General features: G+C 40.5%; 1 protein-coding gene across 2 annotated transcripts in view; it reads right to left on the bottom strand.

Moving 5' to 3' along the window:
* The window catches only part of NLGN4X (neuroligin 4 X-linked), a 188,517-nt gene extending 181,261 nt beyond the window's left edge, over positions 1-7,256 (bottom strand). For both annotated transcript variants that reach the window (XR_003558092.2, XM_027798686.2), the window contains exon 1: positions 6,859-7,256. The gene's annotated coding sequence lies outside the window, so the exon portion shown is untranslated. The remainder of the gene's footprint in view (positions 1-6,858) is intronic.
* Positions 7,257-23,517: the final 16,261 nt, after the last annotated feature.

The following is a 23,517-nucleotide window of genomic DNA, read 5'->3' as shown; positions in this document are numbered from 1 at the left end:
TACTTACTCATAGGACCTGACCAAAAGCCTTTGGAAATTAAGAGAATTTTTGTACCGAATCCAACAAGAACTGATCCCATGACACTAAGCTGTCAATGGTCTGTTAATGCCAGTCCTGTTACACAAGTCTTTTAATATTAATGGTTTATGCTACATCCAATAAGAAAATGAGTAAAAATTTCTTGTATGTTAGGCAGCACACAGCCATAACTTACATGGTCCCATATGAAAAATACACTAATTTTGTTTATTTGAAAAGACAGATCTGAAAATCATACACAGAAGGTCAGAAAAGGTTGAATCATATCTCAGAGCACAAATATATTCCCTATATCATTTTCAGATCATTTGTTCTGTATATGCCCAAGTGTTTGAAAGAGATATTTAATGGATAAGTGATATAGACTGGTGGACTAAAATAAGTAAAGTAATAGAAAGGAAGAAAAGTTTTAATTTTTAGATATATAATTATACTATTGATAAATGTTGACTAATTTCCTGCTCTTTTTAATGGCAGAATTCTGTAGTGTCTGCAAACAACTTTAACAAAATAAAAACTGACTGGTACATCTAGCTTAAGATTTATGAAAACCTTAAAAATTAAGTCTAAAATTAGGACCATAAAAGTCAATCTGTACGGAAGATATAAAAATAAACACCAAGAATTTGGTTCCATTCCAAATTTTTTATTTCAAAATGAGGCTTTGCCCTTGATTTATTACATTTGGATGGATAGGAAGTAAGGCTTGTGCATCTCAAAAGTCAAAGTATCACAAATAAAGTAATATTTGTTTGTTGGAATATAAAAAATAGGTATTTGGAGCTGATTACTGCATTCTGTTTTGGAATAAAAAGACCCACCAAACAGAAGAGCTACTGAAGTTCGTCCACTTACTTTCCACCAGATTTCAAAAGCATAAAAGAAATCCTGTTACAGAAAATGTAACTCTTTGAGCCCTGTCCATAGTACTTCTAAACAGGTTTTCTGAAAGAGGACTTGTTGCCATTAAACTGACTATTTTTTCACTAAGGGTCCAAACTGACTTTAAAACATAGAGAAGCTTGACCATCAACCTAGAGATGTCTGGAAACAGTATCACAGGATCACCACATGATGGCTCTGATCAGCATGGCCAGCCAGCCCTACTCAGAAGGAGGATTGACAGCCACGCCACAAAGCACAGTCTCAAGAGTTTGAAAATCTGTTTCTTCTTGGTCTGTACTGGGCCTGTAACTTACCTAGACACTACAGCAATAGGTGTTTTCAAAATAATCAAGCAGTTAGAGCACTTCAAGCAAGACTTCGGGACAGAAATCCTATTCATGATTGTCCTCTTCCATTCCTGGCTGTGCTAGACCTCTCTCCTAAATGTCAGTAACTGCCTCCACTTGGAGGACAAAGGAAAGGTCTTACCTCTAGACTCATTTGCACTGAGCAGCAGCAGGCTATATATTTTTGTCTACTGCATTCAATAGATGCAAATCTGAAAGATGCTGTTAGATGGAAGTTTGCTACTATCAAATCATGCCACTACTATCTCATCTATTTGTCTATTATGGTGAAATACCAAACTGGTTTTAGTCTCAATGAGTTGTGTAACTAAATCTCAAAATTACCTTTTTATTTATTTAAAAATAAATTAATATACAAGTAAATAAAAATCAGCTAATTCATTCTGTATATGAAATCATAACATCCACTGCAGAATTAGCTGTAATTGACTGCTGGCTACTCTAGGAAGAAAACCAAACATTTTATTCTACAAATCTCTTATAGTTACATTATTATTAAAATACCACATTCCGTCTAATACAAAACTCAGTCTGTGCAATATTTTAAAATAGTCCCTCTATAAGCAATGAAAAAGAATAATTTTAAAGGAAGTTATTTGAATAATTACATTTATGACGGCTATGTACTCCTCCAGTTTTCAAAGTGAATTGAATCAGTCCACTGTGATAGTATCAAATATTTTTTTCTAGTAAGAGTGCCATTCATTTTTGAAGCTTACCTCTCTTGAAAGGCTCAGCCTCCCCTCAAGTTGCAAATCTCACTGAGCACATAAATAACAGAGGAAAGACAAGCATGGAAAATCCTAACTCTCTACTGAAGCTAGTCAGTGGCATACACGTACCGAAATATGTCCTATGACACTGAGTGGTGTGTGGGCTCAGCACAGAAGACAGCCGAAAGAAAGAATCATACATTGTGACATCAGTGACTACAATTTATTTTTAGATTATTACAGTACAAATCTGAGCATTCGTAGCTAGGAATCGTTCCAGCATGTGGTCATGCATTCAGTTTGAATTAGCTATGACACTGGTAAAGCCCACTGCAGATCTCACAGGAAAAGCCAGTGTTCTACAAGGGCTGCTTCTATTCAGATCCTTACGCGAGCTACGCATGCAGGCCATAAAGTAACCCTGTTTCATATACAGCTTATTCATCCCATTAGTTTACATGAGTTAAAGAGGGATGAATTTGCTTGTAACATCTTCAGAAAAAAATTCCTACCTTTTAAATTAAACTGCTGCAAACTGTCTATAAATAATATTTTTCAATTTTCTCTTCTCTATCTTTAGATCTATTTTTAAGTTGTGAAAAGTCGATTAGCATTATGTCCTATCTCATTGCAAATAATCTTCCAAGAGTATTGTTAATAAAACTTGGTTTTCCTCCACTAGACAGCAACGTGTTTTTTTTTAATTCGGTCGGGGGTTTTTTATTGATGCTTTTTTTTCTCTTTTTTCTTTCAAATCCAATCTGAGGACTACTAAAACAAACACAATGGGAAGTTGAGAACTATTAAAAGGTGACAGAGTTGAGTACATAACCTTGTCAGGTGTGAGGATCGAAATGGCTCACAGCATAAATGCTTTACAAACATTGCCTGGGAGCATGAGTTGAACAGTGACAGAGGATAGCTGCAGTTGGACATGAGAGACTTATATTGATTTGTGCAGCTCGTGTTTGTTTTGGTTTTAATAGATTTTAAAAAAAAAATTAAAGACTCATATCCTTGTAATTCAGTGCACATAACTAACCAATCTTATTCATGCAGAAGAGATCTTGAATCTCGATGACAAGTCTTCAAGTGACAGAATGACTAAATTATATGCTGGTTATATAGTATGATGCTTATTCCTGTCCTACCCAGGTGGAGCTGTTCTTTACACTATGTGATTCAGCCATCAAATAGCAGCATGCGTGTTTGAAAGGCCAAGAGGAGGCTGTATTGAGAACCTGTCAAAAACAAATGTGCAAACCTCTATGCAGCAGTCAGTAAATGTTCCTTGAATCACTCTTTTCTTAAGAAAAAGCAAAACAAGTCCTTTTTTCTATATGATATCTTTAATACAGAGCTTCAGTTAAACAGTTTTTCTTTCTGCCTCTTGCCTTCATCTCTACATGACAGGTCTTCAGCTGAAGGATGCCTATTAAGATTGACATTTTTATCAAATGTAAAAATTGTCAGGTGAATGATCTGCCCAAGAACATAGGATCAGCTACAAAGATAAAATATTTGTAAGAAGAAAAAAAATATATAGGCTAGCATGGCATCTCCACTAAAACCCACTGTTTTTTTCACTTGTCCTGATATAATCCAGTTGGACTGTTTCATTCATGCTCTTGAGACTTGATTTTGTTTGCTTGCATTGTGATGCCTTTAAAAGAAATGAGAAATCACTGACCTCTGCACTTTCCTGATCAAGAAAAAACATTGGGAATTTTTGAATTTACAGTCTACATGTTTGTGATACTTCACTGCATTTTAAAACAATTCTAGGGAGAAATGCAGAATGAAGAAAATACATTTTCTTGTGTTCATAAATGCTTTCCAGTAGACACCAAACTTAAAGGCTGTTAAATTAAGTGGGGGCGAAAAAAAAGAAAAAAAGAGATTTAAAGTAGTCTTGAATTAAATCCTCTTGAGGACCAAGGCATTTTGGATGCCAAACTACATTTCAGTTTTAGTATCTGGTACAACTTAATAAGTTGTACTTGCACACAGCATACCAACAATAATTGCATCTATATGATATACAGGCATATCAATAGGGAAAAGAGAGAGCAGTAACAGCTGTATTTATACACAAAGGGATAGTAATTTCAAGATGATAAAAATGAGTAGGTAAAAATTAAATTTGATTTTATATTATTCTTAGGAAAACACATGCCATCATAGATCTTTTTGTTCTGAGTTACCAGAAACTGCATGACATGCTTTCATATTGCCAGTCTCTAATGATTCATTGGGATATGATTCATAAGACAATGCATGCAACCTCTACTCAGTAGTATAAGCAAATAATATTTGAAATGTCCTGCCTTAATGCATATTTATGTGGGTGCAATGTATATAGAAGCTTACATAGGTGATATTAATAGAATATCAAATACCTATTTTGTAAGTAAAATGAAAATAAAATGCTTAGTTCATTTGACATACGAAATAGCTCACTGTAACAAAGCAAAGTTGTGTACTTACCTAGGAATTAAAGTTAGTGGAAATAACTTATTTTCTTAGAGTGACAGAAAATAGTTTAATTATTTAGTGCTAACAGAGGATTTTAAAATCTAATAATTAATAAACTTATTTTTTGTCCCATGGGATGTGGACTATTACCCTTCAGTTTACGAGATATCTAAATTAGCAGTTATGTTTTTGGAGGAGAAAAATATCAGAGATTTCAGTTTTGGTGTAATGGCTTGTAAATTCATCCAATTATGCTTTGCTTTCTGATCACCTGCTTCTAAACATATGCATATAAGCCCTTAACATTATCAATTATTTAGAAATAAAAACCAGTCTGGAGTTTTACAGGCGTTTGCTTTCAACACCGATCAAATATGGCTAAAAAGCCCTTTTTTCTTTTCTCTCTCTTTTTTTTTTTCTTTTTTTTTTTTCTTTTTTTTTTTTCTCCTGGTGGTTTGTTTTTAACTGCAAAACAGCTAAACTTGCATATGCCTTCCTGCCACCCTTGTGACAAGCAGCACCTCCACAAAGCCGACAGATGCCAAAAGCTGCACACAGGCACCTTGCACCACCGTTTCAATGGCTCTCATCCCCCCCTGCTCGCTGCATCACCGAGGCCACCACCGGCAGCCCCACCGGCCCAGCCACGCGCTCAGGTGCTCCCCCGCATCGCACCCTGCCTCCGGCGGGGCTCTGCGCCCCTACCTCCAATGCCGCCAGTCTTCCCACCTCCCCGCTCTCACCCGCACCCCAACCCGGACACCCACGTCAGCTCCCCTTGGAGCCCCGCTCTGGCCCGCCGGATCCCGCAGCTCCCTGCCGGCGGAGCCCCGCACGGCCGGCGGGCGCGGGACGGCCCCGCGGCGGGGCGCGCGGCGCTGCGGCGCGGCTGGGAGGGCCCGCACCGCCACCTGGCGGCCGCGCCCCGCCACTGCCCGCCCGCGCCCCCCGCGAACTTCGCTCCCCCCGCGCCGGGCGCCTAAACCGGCCAAGTTTCCCGGCCGCGCCGCCATCTATTCTTAGCCCCGCTCAAGGCACGACGGCGGGACGCCCGCCCCGACGCGCTCCCCCTCCCCCGAACCCCTCCGCAGCGGCTGCGCGCGGGCGCGCCCTGTCCGCCCCGACCCTGTGCGCCCGCGGAACCGTGTGTGGGGGCGGGCGGGCTGAACGGCGGCTGCCGGCGCCCCCGCTCCCCCCCCCCCCCCCCCCCCCCCGTCTGACGAGCGTCCATCACGGCCGCTGCAGCGGGGCCGGCCCCGCTCCCCGGGGCAGCCGGGGGCTGGCAGCGGCCTTTCCCCCGGGAAAGGGGCAAAGCCACGGAGGCGCCTTACGCCGCCCGCCCCCGCCGCGGCTTTGCAGAGAAGCCAATTTACTGTCGACCTGGGAGGGGGGGCGGGGGACGGTGGCGCTGCGTGTCTTGTCTTTTTTTCCTTTCTTTTCTTACCCCCCCACCGCCACCGCTCCGCGCACGCTGGCTCTCCCCAGTGCCAGTCCCCGCTCCATCACGTGCGGAAACCCATGCCCATCACAAAAGCAGGCATTTTACCCGAGCCCAGAAAGGAAAGAAAGAAAGGAAAATAAGAAAAAAGAAGAGGGTTGGGAAAAAGGAGGGGGGGAGGGGGGAAAAGAAGGAAACCCCACCACGGAATAGCTAAAACCAAAGCGGGTGAACCGCTTAATTCAAGAAGAGCCAAGATTTCCTCTGAACAGCCGCCTCCCTTGTTCTGCCCCCAGCCCCCGTCCCCTTTGGCTTTTCTGTGGTTGTGGTGGTGGCGAGGGAAGCGGTTAACCAAAAACCTTCGTGTTGGGTTTGTGTTTCCCTGAAAACCACAGGCGCACACAGAGCATGAGGTACCGCTCCTGCCCCTCTCCGCGCTTGCAGAAAACTGTAGCTTCGCTCTTTCTCTGCCTGTACTGCAGATATTTTTCCCTCCTCTCCTCCACACTCTTCTGTTTATTTGGCTGTAAGGCAGAGCTACTTTGTAAACATCTCACACAGAGCCCCAGAGCCTTTCCAAATAGCTGATTGCAGCAAAATGCCTCCAAACAAATTATGGTGCAAGAGGGATATCGGGGACGAGACCGAAGCGGATAAAAAAATAAACAAATTTGCATATATATGCATATGTGACAAGGAGATCGCGTATGATGGTGGAGATGGCAGAAAGAAAGTATCGCTTTATCATGATGGGAAAAGTAAAAGCACAGACGACTGCAGCAAACTGCTCGCCCTTTGCCACAGTACCAACTGCAACACCTCTCCCTTTCTCCCCCACCCTCGCCGGGAAAAAAAAAAAAAAAAAAAAAAAGGGGGGGGGGGGGAAGCAAGAGAAAAAAATGAAAATGAACACTCAAACGGCAAATCCAGTACTCCTACCTTAACACTGGAATAGCTGCAGAGGCATTGGGGTCTTTTTTTACACAGCCAGATTCTTTCAGGAAATCCTCTCGGGCTATCATGCAGCCGGGATTATTCACACACGGTTCCTGCTCTCCTTTTTGGAATCCAACGCGATTCGCTTCTCCAAAGGAATGCAAAGACCACGAAGGGGGAGGGGGGGGGGGGATCAAAAATAACAACAAGAAAGACAACAATACTGGATTTGAAGGAAACTCGTGTTCTCGGTTGTAAGCGAGCTACATTCAAACAGAAAATTCATTGCAATCGGTGCGAGAGGGAGAGTTGGGTCTGCGAGTAGGAGCTGTGATTGCCTATGCAGAGAGCCCGAGCCGGGGAGAGACTGATCTGCAAGGCAAGGCGAGCTGGGAGAGAGAGGGAGAGGGGGGGAAGCGAGCTCGAGAGAGGGGGGAGAGAGGTCCAGGCTGTACCAGGCGCTCTCCTCCTGCTATTGGACCAAACTGAATGAAATTTACAAAGCCGGCAGCCAATCGCTCTCCGCAGTCGGCCCCATCACTACAGAAACCGTATCTCCATCCACAGCCTCTTGCGAGGAGCGGCGCATCCCGGCGCGCGGCGGCGGCGGGGCCCGGCCGGGGCCTGGGGGGCCGAACAGGTGGGCATGGCGCGCGGGGAGCGGCCCCGGCCCCGGCCCGTGCGTGCGGCGGGGGAGCCGCGCCGTTCGGACAGCCGGTGTCCCCGCTCCGTGCACGCACGGCAAGTGCAGTCTTTGTTAACCCTTTGAAGCCGCAGTTCCTACAGTGCCAGCCTGTTGTTACCATATTCGCCCATATGCATTTACATGGAGCTAACAGTATAACTGCATACCAGCCACTGAGGCATTTTGTTCTTGTTCCCCTTTCTCCCATACAAAAATAGCAAAGCAGACATTTGCCCAGTGCCCAATGGTTTTAAACATATTTTTTTTCCCATAAGCAGACCAGTTATTTAATGTCCATGTTTTAGTTAGCTATCCGCTCTTGTGAAGGTCAAGCGTAAGGGCTGAAAAGGGGGCTCTGTGGTTATTGCCAAGTATTAGAACACAGAGTCTCTGGTTCACTTCCTGTGTATAATTTCAGACTGAGGGTGCTGTAGCAAATAACATGCTCAGATCTCCAGCAGATATGTCCTGTTTCACTCCACAGCAAGTTCCTTCGATCATTTTCATAACAGCACTTAACATTACCCAGAGCACGAGACCTCACAGTGACACCAGGTAAGGATTGACCAAGTTATCTGAGAACAAAGCACAGAAAAAATAAAGGGGTCTTGAAGGCCTTTCCATAATTTGAAAGAAAAACCATATTCATGCCTCGGTAAGACTTAATGCCACAACACTTAGACTTGATAAGCTGAGTCTTTGACATTTTCAGATGTTGAAAAAAAAAATAATCAGCAGCTTTTCTTTTCTAGATGCTTTTTTTCTACTACCATGTAAGATCCTCAGAAGAGAGCAGATAGTGCTTTGTTTTCTCAAATCTGAATTCTGGCTGTGATATTGGACCTATCAATCACTTCTACGCTCTCCTGTTTCAAGTGGTAATGGAATATATATAGTATCTGATTTAAAGATACCATCTAGTAGACAACAGTAGGCCTGTTGTGTGTCTGTTCTTACATAGGGTTTTGTTAAATGGTATGAAGGATACTTCTTTCAGTATCACTTAGGGAGGTGTGTTTTGGTTTTGAACATTGTAAATCTAAGTACAGGTGTAATTCACTGACTTAAAACATTTTAAGCAATGCAATAGCTACATTAAACTGTTAACTTATTTGTCAGTGAAATAATTATTTTTATATTACTTAATTATATGTTTTGCCTTACTTATTTTAAGTGACTTTAGCAGCAGGTGTTCATGCAAGTGAATTTTACTGCTTTTGTTATTTTAATAACGCACCCAGAATGTGCAACCAATCATATTGCTTGACTGAGTGAACATTTTGACACATTTAGAAAAGATGTCATCTTGCACTGCCATCTGTCCCAAATTTTGCAGGACAGTCTTTTTATTTTGATGAGTATGTCATGCATTTTACAAGATAAATTTGGAGGATATTAAAGTATGCACTAGTTAATCTGAATAATGATCTCCCACCTGTGTTGTAGTATCAGGAGGCAATTTATTACAGGTTACCGAAGGATCATTTCTAATGCCTGCAACTAATGCTTGCAACTATGACCAAAATATTCTCAAACACAGCAGTAAAGCTAAACTTTCCATAGGCTCTACACAAGTATATGATCAAAGGATTTAAGTAAAAGGCATTTGGTCAGAACACAGGAATGCACTTTTCTCCTCTTACAACTTTCAGAATGCTAAATGTACAATTGGAAGCTGTGGCTTATTTGGGAGGGTATCTGGAGCAAACCACTGCATATTTATAACTGCAAGCAGGAGTCCAGGAACAATCATTCAGAGACAACAATGCCACTTGCAAAGTAACACCATTGCTTCTTACAAGGAGGCATTGTATTCTAGTATTAACCCAACTTGACTCTACTTGTAAACAGTGAAATCTAAAGAAATCACAGTACATGAGAGTGTGACTGAAGACAGGCCAGACTCTGCTGGGTTCCATCCCATGCAACCTCTTTTTGTGTCCGTCAAGCTGAGGCATGATTTGGTCTTCCATGTCCAGTAACTGCAAAGTTTCCACAGGTTAATTTCTAAATCAGGTATAGTGAGTTGCATATTGATGCTCAAATTAACAGCAAGAAATTATAACTGAAAGAAAAAGAGAAAAAGGAGGAGGAAAAAGGAAAAGAAAAAAGAAAAAAAGAAAAAGAAAAAAAAAGAAAAAGAAAAAGAAAAAAAGAAAAAGGAGTGCCTCTCAAATTTTGTTTGTTTTGGTAGTTATTCATTCCAAAAAATTTGTATTCAAAATGCAGACTTAAAGCAGGACAAGAGGGGCTTTGTACAACTGCACGAACAACAATTGACTCTTTACTGCTTCCTGTTGTCTGCTTGGTCTTCTTACTCAAATATTCATAATGCCAATGGACTTCCATTCCCTTTTGTGCAAGGATGAGCCAGTATGGTCCTAACACACTTTATGCAGTTGGAGGGATATTTCACTAGTTTCGTGGTGCAAAAGGCTCGTGTTCAGTGGAGTGAAATCCACAATGAATCTACTCAGGTCCCTGAATGAGCTCACTTGCCGAATACAAGGGTGATAATACATAGCAGGCATAGTGTTTTGTAGACTTCAAGTAAATCAGAACTGCAGAAGAAATCCATGCCAAACTGCAGAACAGAAAGGAATTCAAAGGAAATAGAATGTGTCCACCAGGTCCACCAAGTAAACAGGACAAACCCAGAGATGATTTTGAAATGAACATGAAGAAAATTAAGATTTGGGGAAAACAGTAAATACTTCCTAGTTGAGTACCCCCAAAATGCTATTTACTAAATTTCAAGAAAGAAATTTTTTTCCTGTGTGGCTTATCTTCTTACGGCTTGCTGATAAAATAAGTTGTTGATCTGTAACTATTTTCACAGAAAATTACACAAATTAACAAAAATACTACCCACAAAAATCACATATATATTTTCAAATTTAAAGTCTTTCATTTTTAGTAAAATCAAATGCTTACTCTACTGCTGTTTATACTACATGCCACATAATCAGACTCCCACCTGCATGGCCAATACGATAATTTCAGAGTAGCGTACTGTGAGACCTAATACTCACTAGAGCTTCCCAAATGTACAATGTTTGTCATGATATGTGCCTGACTTTCTATTTATATTCTAATTGCATTCTCCTTAGCATTTTTTACTAAAAATTTTAGTGTGGTTTTCTCCAAAAAGTGCAAACCCAAATCATTGTAGACACAGATAACAGCACAGAAAGATCACTTCAACTATTTAGGTCCTTTTTTTAAACAGCAAAGTACAGGAATATGTAGTTACATACCTTCTGAGATGCAACCTTAAACTTCCCGAAAGAGATAGAGATATCAGGTTTAATGGAGCCAATATTTCAATCCAGAAGGAGTGGAAGCATTTGCTGGGCTTTGGACTTTCCTGTGTAATTTCAAAGCTGGAAGAGACCATTATAATAATCTGCAGAGATCTTTTGAATCATTTAGGCTATTGCTTCATCAGTTTGGTTTTTTTGTTGGGTTTGGTTTTTTTGGTTTTGGATTTTTTCATAAAGCCATCTAGTTACTGTTGAAATAGGTATGTGGGTTATTGGGGTTTTTTGGGGGGTGGGGCGGGAGGTGAAGTAAATATTTCATTTTGTGCAGGTGCTACAACATCTGAGTAAATTTTACCAGTATGTAATTACTCTCACTGTCAAAATCACATTCCTGAATTGTCTCAGAAAATTGAACTTCACTGTGACTTTGTCTGTTAAAGAGCCTTTTAGTATTAACTTCTTTTTGCAACTTACATACTTCACAGATCATGATTAGTCCACCTTCTAACCTTTTCATTGTTGAGATAATTAGATTCTGTTTTGTTAGCATCTTACTACAAGTCAGGCTTTCCAGACTATGATTCATCCTTACAAGGCTTTTCTCAGCCTTCACCATTTATCAAGATCCTTTTCAAAATGTTAACTCTGGAATAGGATATGGAATTGTCATTGATGTCATATTGTTGCAGTATTTTACTCCAAACTCTCATTTTTGTTTTTACAAGGATCACATTTGGTCTGAGCTGGGAACTCATGTTCCTAGTTACTAATCATCATGTCTACATTTTTTTTCCCTGATTAAGATGATTCTGTCGTCTTAAGATGTGACCTATGTTCTCAGTTTTAATACAGGTATCACTCTATAATGAGATCAATTTATAATGCATACATCTTTTCTAACATCTATGGAGAGCTGGTTGGTTGCCATTGGTATTTTTCATTATAGATAGCATTTGTAAACTTTTCCTGCAATTATTTAATGTTGTCCTTGAGATTCTTACTAAGATCTCACATGCTCAGCCTTTGCTGATTTTTTCTACAACAAAAAGTGAATAATAATAATAAAAAGCTAATACTTGTGTGATCGATATCTGACAACACCACAATAGCAACATTTCTGTAGCGTAGTGTCTTTAATCTTCAGAATATCTCTCAGACACAAATGAGTTAACCATTAGATTAATGTATATTTTCATTTTGCATGTTTGGAAACAGGCAAAAAGGATATACAGTGTATTTCTGTGCAATATATTTTAGACAGTTGAAAACTTGCTCTACCCATGCAGTTTGCCCATGCAAACCACCGCATCTAATCAACACAGCACAAGGCCTGAGGTGATATTTATAACTATAGTGATTCAAGACAATCCCTATGCATACTCCCAGCCAACAGCCCTATTGCCATTTAGCTCTGTATCTTTGGAGGACAGACCCTTATATCTTCTGTATTAGGCACTGTACAGGTACAGTGCCATCAGGCTCCTTGAGTGCTGTGGTAGTTCATGTGACTAATAGCATTAAAAAAGCTCCTACCACAGACAGACAAAATGCTGTCTTCTTTAATAATAAGCGTGATTATTCCCTGTGCTGTAAGATCAGCCCATTTTTTAAGGGTTTATATGGTTAGATTTTGCTTCAGATAAATACTTTTGGGGAATTCTATGTACGGTTCACATTGACACTGAAAGTGCAGTTTGCCCTGCATACCTGTAGAAATCTTGATTTGATCTTGACAAATGTAGTCTGGAACTTTCATTGATATGAAAGATTGAGCTAACCAGAGGCTAGTTATCCACCCCTGCTTCCATTCTCTTTTAGATTAGAATCAAAGTGCCTTGGAGTCAGAACTTACAAGCTCTCTGTAACCTTTTAAAGTGCTACACAGACCGATGAGTTATTAATATTAGAAAGAATTATTTATAGCATAATTTAAGGATTACAGAAAAGCATATGCCTAACACCGTGTCAGAAACAAAAAGCAGTTTACTGGTGTATATGTACAACTTAAACTGCGCTTGAATAGCACAGGAAGGACAGCAGAAATATCATTAAATGAAAGCAGAGAAATGAAACACAGTCCCTAAATACCTAATGCTAATGTCACAGCTCACATTCACCCACAAGACGGCTTTCTTCAGCAACTTAAATTTTATCTACAGCCACAACATTAAGGATCTGGATGTTCAAAACCAAACATAATAGCTCTGCAGGTAACTCCTTTGACAGCTGGTGGCCTCTAAAATGTTGCTTACAGACCTGTGGACTTCAAAAGAATACTATAGCTGCAAGCTTCAAATGACAAGTAAATTTTCTGCAAAAATCATTCTTAGAAGTTGTTAGAAAATCTCCTGCTTTTGGACTACAAAGAGAGACAATTAAAAGATCAGAAGTGTTGGAATTATTTTCCTCTTTGCAAAATAATTACATAAAAGACAGTCTCAGTAGTAGGTAGTGATATCTATTTCCAAATGCCTTTCTCACTGGATTACATCATTCATGCTTTTCCTGGCCAAAATAATTTTGTTTCTTTTGCTATCCAAAGTACAGTTTCAGCTAGAATGTGGAGAGTGCTTTCTACCTAAACTAACCTCTATTATACTGCAGTCTTTTGAGAATATATTTTTGAAACTCCACAGACTGATGGAGGCATTGAATCCAAGCCTCCTATCTTCTCTCACTGAATGCTTGAGCTAAAAGAGCTATTATATAGCAACCAGGCAATTCTGGAAGCATTAATGTACCTGACAATGACTTTCATAAGACGATCTGGGTATGCATAAATATTCTTTGAAATGCCTCAAGTATCAAGCCACTTACCAGACCAAGGTATGAGATCCCCAAGCTATGAGAACACTGTCAAGTTTTACCTGTCAGCTGAGCCACCTATTCATCAGCATGTTGTTAGCCCATCCCAAATGTAAGGCAGTTTCCTTCACACAGTTTCCGTGTGTTTTACCTTGTAATTAAAAGAGCTAAAGCATTTATATACAAGCACTAGTGAAACTATCTCCAGTGCCGTACCACTGCCAGAGATCATCATTCCCTGAAATTGAATCATCAGAAGGAAAGTTTGTATGTGTGTTAACCACTTAGTATAGGCAACACACTAGATTAAATGAGCAGTGAATAGGAGTTTAAACTAACCTGTAAGAGAAAAGGAATATTTGTTCTGCCACGCTGGCTGCAAGGATGTCTTCAGCAGCAGAACAAGAGCAAACAACTTGGGATAGGGGAATATGGGATAGGGGAATAATGTCTCAAGCTGTGGCTGCTCCAACTGTTTGCTAAGTGAAAGAAAATCAGAGTGCTAACAGACCACACAAGCTCAGCCAATGTGAGGTAGCTCATTAAGCCACAGAAATTTGGTGACATTTGTTTGGTGCCCGCAGCTAATGCTCTGGGGTTCTGGCTGGGTTTAGGGAGAGTTAGGTACAAGATGTTCATGCTGAGTGGGTCTGGGAAGACCAGAAAATAACTCCCCAATCTAAATAGGAAGTACCTCATGAATTTAGGTACTTACAGTACAGGCAATCACTTTTGAATAACAACTTTACAGGAGTCTGGCCTCCTCAGAAACACTACTTCAGTGGTGAGCCATTTAAAAAACAAATTATCTTAATTTCAGGTATGAAAAGACATAAGATCGGTCGGCTTAAGAAAAACAGTTTGAACAAATAGCTGACATAAATAAACAGATGAAAGCCACTGAATGGGTTAAATTTGTTATGTCCAAGTTGCTGCCAAATCTTCAGCTAAGAACAGGAAGTTTATTGGCAATTTTCTGAAAGAGGAGGAATCCAATGATAAAATGTGAGCCATTTGTCTTCCCAGCCATTAAAGGAAATTCACTTTAAGGATGTTTCTGGAGTGGCTGCTGCTGCTGCTGCTGCTGCTGTGCCCATTATAATTTATCAGTGTGTCTGCTGGTAGTATTATCATCAGTAGAGGCTCAGGTGGACTTCCATTACTGCTATCAAAGTCCTCATTGGTAAAATATTCCATTGACCTAGACAGGATCTATCAAAAGCTTTGAAAACCTCATCTGCCATGGATATTTTTTCTGCTAATTATTTTCAGCAAGTTTGTAAGATAATTCCCCAGGATGAGTTATCTAGGGAAAAGCAGCAACAACAAACATTTAATAAATAAAACTGTGTCAGTCACCATCATGTTCATTTATTTATAGGTCATATCCTTCTCAGCCTTCATCTTCTTGTGTGACATTTAGAACATAACTCTCTGGGAGAGATATTTTCTTACCTATCTCCACTCAGGTCCTAACTTTGATAGGAGTCTTTGGATACCATCACAGTACACATGTTTAAAACTAATATGGGTATATGTAATAAATGTAAGTAAGCACACTTATTTAACCATGTGTTCCATTAGTTTGATGGCTCTGCTGCTTGTTTTGACTTAAAGCTGTGTTAAATTCATGCCAAGTAATGAAAAGTCAATCTTGCTTAGTTTCTTTGTCTTATATAGCTGCACAAGGGATTTCCAGCCACTCCAACCAGTCTTACTGCTTAGTAGTCAGCTTCATCAGGGGCTCACCTTAAATGCTTCTATGCAAACATATGTAGCATGGGGAATAAACAAGTGGAGTTATGGACATGCACATGCCCGCAAGGCTAAGATCTTATTGGCATCACAGAGACGTGGTGGGAGGGCTCCTGTGACTGGAGTGTTGGAAATAAAGGATACAGGCTCTTTAAGAAGGACAGGAAGGGGAAAAGAGAAAGAAGTGTCACCCTCTATGTCAGTGACTTGCAAGAGTGCTCAGAGCTCCACCTGGGGATGGATGAGGAGCTGATCAACCCGGAGTTTATGGCATCTGCTACAGGCCACCCAACCAGGAAGATCAAACACGAGGCAGATGGGAGCAGCCTCACATTCACAAGTCCTGGTTCTCATGGGGGATTCAACCACCCTGATATCTGTTGGAGGGACAGCACAGCAGGGCATAAGCAATCCAGCAGGTTCCTGGAGTGTTTTGATGATAATTTTATTCTCCAAGTGGCAGACTAGCTAACAAGGAAAGGTGCTATGCTACACCTTGGTCTCACCAGCAAGGAGGGTCTAGTGGGGAATGTGAAGCTAAAGGGCAGCCTTGGCAGCAGTGACCATAAAATGGTGGAGTTCAAGATCCTTAGGGCAGCAAGGAAGGCACACAGCACACTCACTACCTTGGACTTCAGAAGAGCAGACTCTGCCTTCTTGAGGGATCTGCTTGGTAGAGTACCATGTGTTAAAGCCCTGAAGGGAAGAGGGGCCCAAGAAAGCTGGTTAGTATACAAGGATCACCTCCTTCAAGCTCAGGAGCAAACAAAACAACGAAGAGGAAGTCAGGCAAAAACACCAGGAAACCTGCATGTATGAACAAGCAATTCCTGGACAAACTCAAACACAAAAAGGAAGTCTACAGAGGGTGGAAGCAAGGACAGGTAGCCTTGGAGGAATACAGAGAATTTGCCTGAGCAGCCAGGGATCAGGTTAGAAGGCTAAAGCTCTGATAGAATTAAATCCTGCCATAGACTTCAAAGACTTATGCAAAGCATATGACACTCCCTTACAACATCCTTATCTCTTAACTGGAGAAACATGGATTTGACAGATGGACCACTCAGTGGATAAGGAATTGGCTGGATGGTTGCACTCAAAGAATCATAGAATTGTTTATGTAGGAAAAGGCATTTAAGATAATTGAGTCCAACCATTAACTGCCAGGCCCACTACTAAACCATGACATCTACACATTTTTTAAACACTTCCAGGCATGGAGATTCCACCATCTTCCTGCACAGCCTGCTTCACCACCCTTTTGGTGAAGAAGTTTTTCCTATTATCCAATCTAAAAACTGCCCTGGCATAGCTTGAGGCTGTTTCCTCTTGTCCTGTCAGTTGCTATCTGGGAGAGACCTACCCCACCTGCCTACAGCCTCCTGTCAGGTAGTTGTAGGGAGTCATAAAGTCTCCCCGTGAGCCTCCTTTTCTCCAGGATAAACAACCCCAGTTCCCTCAGCTGCTCCCCACAAGACTTATTCTCTAGACCGTTCACCAGCTTCGTTGCTCTTTTTTGGACACGCTACAGCACCTCAACGTCTCCCTTGCAATGAGGGGCCCAAAACTGAACACAGTTCAGACGGAGTATGCTATTGGCCTTCTTGGCCTCCTGGGCACACTGCTGGCTCATGTTCAGCTGGCCATCAGCCAGCACCCCCAGGTCCTTTTCTTCCATGCAGCTTTCCAGCCACTCTTCCCCAAGACTATAGTGGTGGGTGCAGTTGTTGTGACCCAAGTACAGGACCCAGCACTTCCCAGAGAGTAGAGGTCAACAGCTCAATGTCCCAGTGGAGACCAGTAATGAAGGGGGTCGGTACTGGGACCAGTGTTGCTGAGCATCTTTGTTGGCAACATGGACAGTGGGACCGTGTACACCCTTAGCATGTTTGCCGATGACACCAAGCTGTGTGGTACAGTTGTCACACTGGAGGTAAAGGATGCCATCCAGACGGACCTTGGCAGGCTTGAGAGGTGGGCCCATGTGAACCTCACTAAGTTCAACAAGGCCAAGTGCAAGGTCCTGCACCTGGGTCAAGGCAACCCCCAGTATCAATTCAGGCCAGGCAGAGAATGGATTGAGAGCAGCCCTGAGTCAAAAGACTTGGATGAGCTGGTAGATGAAAGGCTCAATATGGCCCAACAATGTGCACTTGCAGCCCAGAAAGCCAACCGAATCCTGGTCTGTATCAAAAGAAGCGTGGCCAGCAGGTCGAGGGAGGTGATTCTCCCCCTTCTACTCCACTCTGGTGAGACCCCACCTGGAGTGCTGCATCCAGCTCTGGGTCCCTCAACATAAGAAGGACATGGACCTGTTGGAGTGAGTCCAGAGGAGCGGCACAAAGATGATCAGAGGGCTGGAGAACCTCTTCTATGAAGACAGGCTGAGAACGTTAGGGTTATTCAGCCTGGAGAAGAGAAGGCTCTGGGGAGACCTTCTAGCAGCCTTCCAGCACCTAAAAGGGCCCAATGAGGAAGCTGGAGAGGGACATTTACAAGGCCGTGTAATGATAGGACAAGGGAAATTGACATTAAACTGAAGGAAGGTAGATTTAGGTTAGATATTAGGAAGAAATTCTTTACTGTGAGGGTGGTGAGACATCAGAACAGGCTGCCCAGAGAAGTTATAATTGTTCCATCCCTGGAAGTGCTCCAGGCCAGGTTGGATGGGGCTTTGAGCAACTTGGTCTAGTGGAATGTGTCCATGCCTGTGGTAGAGCAGGTGGAACTAGATGATCTTTAAGGTCTCTTCCAACCCAAACCATTCTATGATTATGTGATTCTGATATGTCTACACATGTGACAGCCTGGGAAAATGGGGGGACGGATACATATAAGACTAGACAATCTAAAAAAAATCTCCTAATTCTTTGTCAAACACCACCACAGACAGTGTTCTTTACAGGACTGTAAATTAAAAGATGCATTGTATTATCCTTTTAAAAAAGGTGAACTGTACAAAATGCCATCCCTAATGACAGGCCTAGCTGGTCGTCACCTGCCCTTCCTGACTTCATATTATTAATAAAGCTGTAATATTAACTGATATCTTATTTGCATTAACAATTACATTTATTGCAGTTTCATCCCATGAGGCTTAGTACAATCACATAAAAAAGGCAGTGTCTACCCTGAAAGCAGTTATTACACATATTTAATATGACAACTGGTGGATGCAGCAAGTGGAAGCATAGATTGTATAAGATTATAGTAAAAACACTTTTGAAAAGTGGTAAGCAACTATTACAGCCATCACCTACAAATTTTTAACAACAGAGTGATTTTTGGCTCTCTCTTTTCCTTTCTCCCAACATATCATTGCCCCTTTTAGCACTTATTATTTCCTTGTATGGTTGTCAGTCATTCCATGCTGCCAGCAGGGTGAGTGAAAACAATCTGCTATGATCAAATGCAGTTACTGTCTCTCAGCACCCCTTGATCACTCACTGGACTCAAGAGAGAGGGGTGAAAGCAGTGGATTTCTATCACTATTTGACATGACTCACAAAACATTTTGTAACCCACTGCTAGAAGTGCACTCGTCAAGACCAAATTTGGAAAAAACTGCAGTTTGCCTCAACTTCAACCAAGTCAGTTAAGTTAGCAAGCTGGGAAAAAAATGCTATATTCTGGACAATATTAACAGAGCATGCATGTAGTTTTCCTACACATTTTGAATAATTGTTAGTTCAATACTTTAAAAAAAGCTTGTTTCCTCTTTTTTGGATAGCTCTTTTTAAAGATGATAACTTACATAAATAATTTCTCAAACTTGGATTCCTTGAAATGCAAAATAACAGCTAGCATCGACACTGTTGCTGCTGTATCTCCACATGGGTTCACCTTTGCAGTTTGGGAATAATACTGTATTAGCACTCTGTTAACGACGGATATTATCATCAAATACTTTGAGAGGACTCCAAAGAAAGCTGTGGCTTAGCTCTCATTGGACTGCGTTGTTTCTCCTACTTAACCTGCAGAGTGAAGCCACCATAACTGGGTTTTTAGGTGTCTAGAGAAATAATAAATAAATAATTAAGCAAAAGCAATCCAGCTGAAGCCCTGAGGTTATATGAAGTTAAGTGTGTCTTGGTAAGGTCACATAAAACTGAAAGCAATGTTTCTGCTTGCAAAAGTTTGGTTTGGAGGAAGCAAGCTTTCAAATAGCAGCTGATACCTTTGAACAATACAAGCAGCTGTTTAGGTCTTTTCAGAAGGTGGTTTCTAAGCATTCTGGCTTACAAGATTTGATTATTCAGCAGGTTACTACATATAGCTGTCTGTTGTGCTGCTCTGTGAGGTGCTGCCATATTATAGCAAGGTCAATAGAATGGGTAGCACATCTGCTCCTCAGTTTTCAGAGTTTACCATTTTTCTGTTAACTGAGACTAGGATTCACAGCTATAAGTGGCAACTTGTGTTATAACAACAGTTTACAACAGTTTACCTTTTTACATCAGGCTGTGGGTGAATAAGACAAAAAACTCCCATTTATGGATCCCTTTGGACTTGACTCGATTAGCTGTGGGAGCACTATGTTCTTACTGCAGACATGTTTTAAACCATTTAAAGTCCAGGCTTTACCCCTCAAAAATACAGCTTGTTTCAGTCTGGCAATGTAAAGGAACTGAATGGTATCTTCAGGCAGGAGTATCTTTGTGCAAGTGAACATTGACTTTTTGCCACCTCCAGACATGACGGTATGTTAGAGGGGGGCTTGAGCAGGAGACATTGTGATCCTTTCTGGCAGAGCAGCTCCTTGGGCATTTCTGTCTGTCAGTGCAGATGACATAAAACCTAAGGCTGTGCTAGAGGCCAGCTGAATCCAACTAGAACCCAAAATCCAATTTGTATGTTGAACACTGTGCATGGTATGGACATACCATGTGTGTCTACTGTTTGTCTCTACTGAGTAATTTTAGCCATAGGCAACATTTATGTTCAAAACACACAGAAGATAACCAAAGATGATAACAGATTTGCTGGTTTACCACAAGCTGACACATCTTCATGATTTTTTTTTTTTTAATGGTTTATGCTTTCTAATCTCCCTAAACCCAGCTGAGAACTCAGATTTGTAAACAGTGATATAAAAATAACCTTATTTGGAATCTATGTAAAATTTGTCAGCAGCTGACTAACCTAATAATGCACAGTAAGCAGTAGATATGAATCAATTGACCTAAAAATATTTAGACTTCCAGGCAAAAGGCATATTCTTTTGACAGGTTATACTTCTGAATACAGAAAAAAACAAAACAAAACCAAACAAAACCAACTTGTAATATATCTTATGGTAAACATTTGGTGCTATCTGGTAAACGAGCTCCAACCTATAGGAATCCTATGGATTATTTGCAAGTCTGAAGCATTGTAAAATACTTTATCTAATTTCATCTATCTTTCAGTATTTAACATCTATTTCATTGTGTTTTAGTCAAAAATTTGTTAGAAAGTAGGTGATGGGAACCAATTAGAAAAAATTGAAAAATATTATAGCATCAAATTACCTTAAATAAAATCATGTAGAATTGTGTGTTAGACTGATACTTTCAGAAAAATCTTGGCACTGCTAAAGTCAATACCAAAGGCAAGTTAATGTAACAGAGGCTGGGATGTCACCTAGCACTGAAAAGAGAAAGAAAAAAGGGAAATATTTTAAAGTATTACTGAGGTTTTTTTTTCCTCACATAGGTTACACATTGACACATTGGATTGAAAACCCAGTACTATTTTCTATGATAATTATATCTGCACTAAGTTATCAAGATTGAAATAATGTTTGTTTTGCGTGGTTTGTGCCTAATGAAAAGACAATCCCCATCTTAAAAACTCTATGAACTAACAAGTTAATGCAAAGAGTAGTGGAAAGATTCCCATTGACTTTAGAACACATTAAACTGTTCCCTAAGTATGACTGGAATGTTTGATCATTTAACGGTGCATGCTTTGGAGAGCCTGCAAATGTGGAGAGAGAAAGAGGGCTTTCTTCCGCCTAAGTCATGAATAATTATAACACTTCAAATATTGTCACTTGTTCTTTTGTTGTGACTGTCAAAAAATATAATAGTTTTTTACACACACACACAAAAAAAAAAGGGTGAGGGGGGAAGGGCGGAGAAAGAATATACAAATGTGAATCTGTACTGTGCTATTATTCAATGTGAATCTGTACTGTGCTATTATTCATTCTGGATAATAAATTATTTTCCACCAGATATACTTTGTTTCTTTTGAAAAGAACTTTTATTATGGGAATCACTCATTTTTATAAAAAATTACAAGAAAAAATGATCAACTAATATTCATGATAGGTATTCAGTGATACTGAGAATAAATGTGTCCCCAGATCTATAGGTCTGTTCTCTGGGATGCTTGCCTAATCAGTCTACAGTAATTCTATAATTATTGCTCATGTAAAGCAAGTTTACTCTGTTAGTTTTCAGCTGTACTCTTCCTTTTTGAGAAGTTTACAGAAGCACAGATAAAGTATTGACAAAGGAAAACCAACAGTAGCATGGTCAGATCCATTCAGTAGGTCCTGGCTGTGGCTAATAATTGATTTTCATGAATTTAATGTAAAAAATCATAAAGTACTGTCTTTCACTGACTTCTGCTGTATAAACATACTTTTTTTTTTTCTTCTTTCTTTAATTTTGGCAATTGGTCTTTGCCAATAGGCCATCATACTTCAAATTGAGGAAGTTACAGAGAAAGTTTCATGGCTGTTACTAGTATTCAGCATGTATTTCTGATGCTGCAGGCCTTCATTGCCAAAATATACCCATGGGAAATTTATGATGTCCCTCTGTAAATGCTCCTGGAGACCAGATTTAACCAATAAACATATTTCATCATCTAATCTTAGTCTCAAAGCAAATATGAATGACCTTTTTAGATGAGTAGATATTGAGAATTTTGATCTGTGTAGTACCCCTGACATTCCAGATGGTAGCACACTGCATATCACTAAAACACTGTGTCCTGGTTTCAGCTGGGGTAGAGCTAATTTTCTTAGTAGCTGGTGCAGGGATGATTTGAATTTAGTTTAAGAGTAATTTTGATAACACACTGATGTATTTCATTGTCTACTAAGTAGTGTTTATATTAAATCAAGGATTTTTCAGCTTCTGAGGACCTGCCAATGAGAGGGCTGGAGGAGCAGAAGATGTTGGAAAGGAACACAGCCAGTACAGCTGACCCCAACTGGGCAAAAGGATATTCCATACCATATGACATCATGCTCAGTATATAAGCTGGGGGAAGAAAAAGGGAAGGGAGGGACGTTTGCAGTGATGGCATTTGTCTTCCCAAGTAACTGTTGTGTGTGATGGAGCCCAGTTTTCCTGGAGATGGCTGAACACCTGCCTGATGTTGGGGAGTGGGGAATTGATTGTTTTGCTTTGCTTGCATACACAGCTTTTGCTTTACCTATTAAACTGTCTTAATCTCAACCTGTGAGTTTTCTCACTTTACCCTTCCGATTCTCTCCCCCATCCCACCAGGGTGGGGGGTGGGGGGTGGCTGGGCCAGTGGCTGTGTGGGGCTTAGTTGCCAGCTGGGGTTAAACCACAACACACTGAAATAAAAGAAAATTCCAGTTAATTGGCCTGCTTATTATCAGAGAGTTCTACTATATTTCTTCATAAAACTAAAATGTTGCATTTTTGGGGTATGATCATCTAGCATCATATATAGGTATATGATTGTGTGTGTGTAAAAATATTTACACTTTTTTGAAAATAAAATCCTCTGAATTATTTGCATTTCTAATCATAACACTTAGAAACATTCAGAAGTTGTTTGGCAAATATAGAAGTTTTTCACTGATGAAAGAATCTCATTTGCTGCAGTACTTCCCCATTACATAGAGTGTACAGGACATCGTTAATGTTTGTAATGTGCAGAAATTAAAAACAAACATAAGACAGTTTCCATTCTCTCTCTATTACAGCTGTATCAGAAGATAAAATGCTGATTTTCAATTTGCCAAATGGATTAGAGAATCCATAGCATGTTTCTGATTCCTAATTTGGAAATACAAACCTAAAGTTGCCAGCAATCTCCTTTCAGTGCGAATCCTCCACTCTGACACATCAGCTTAAGTACATGGCAACATCTTTGTGAAGTCAAATGACTTCTTTAAGGCCATTC

This window comes from Falco cherrug, chromosome 2 (assembly GCF_023634085.1).
Source record: "Falco cherrug isolate bFalChe1 chromosome 2, bFalChe1.pri, whole genome shotgun sequence".
In the NCBI taxonomy this organism is placed as follows: Eukaryota; Metazoa; Chordata; class Aves; order Falconiformes; family Falconidae; genus Falco; species Falco cherrug.
This window is presented reverse-complemented; position numbering and strand designations above follow the sequence as displayed.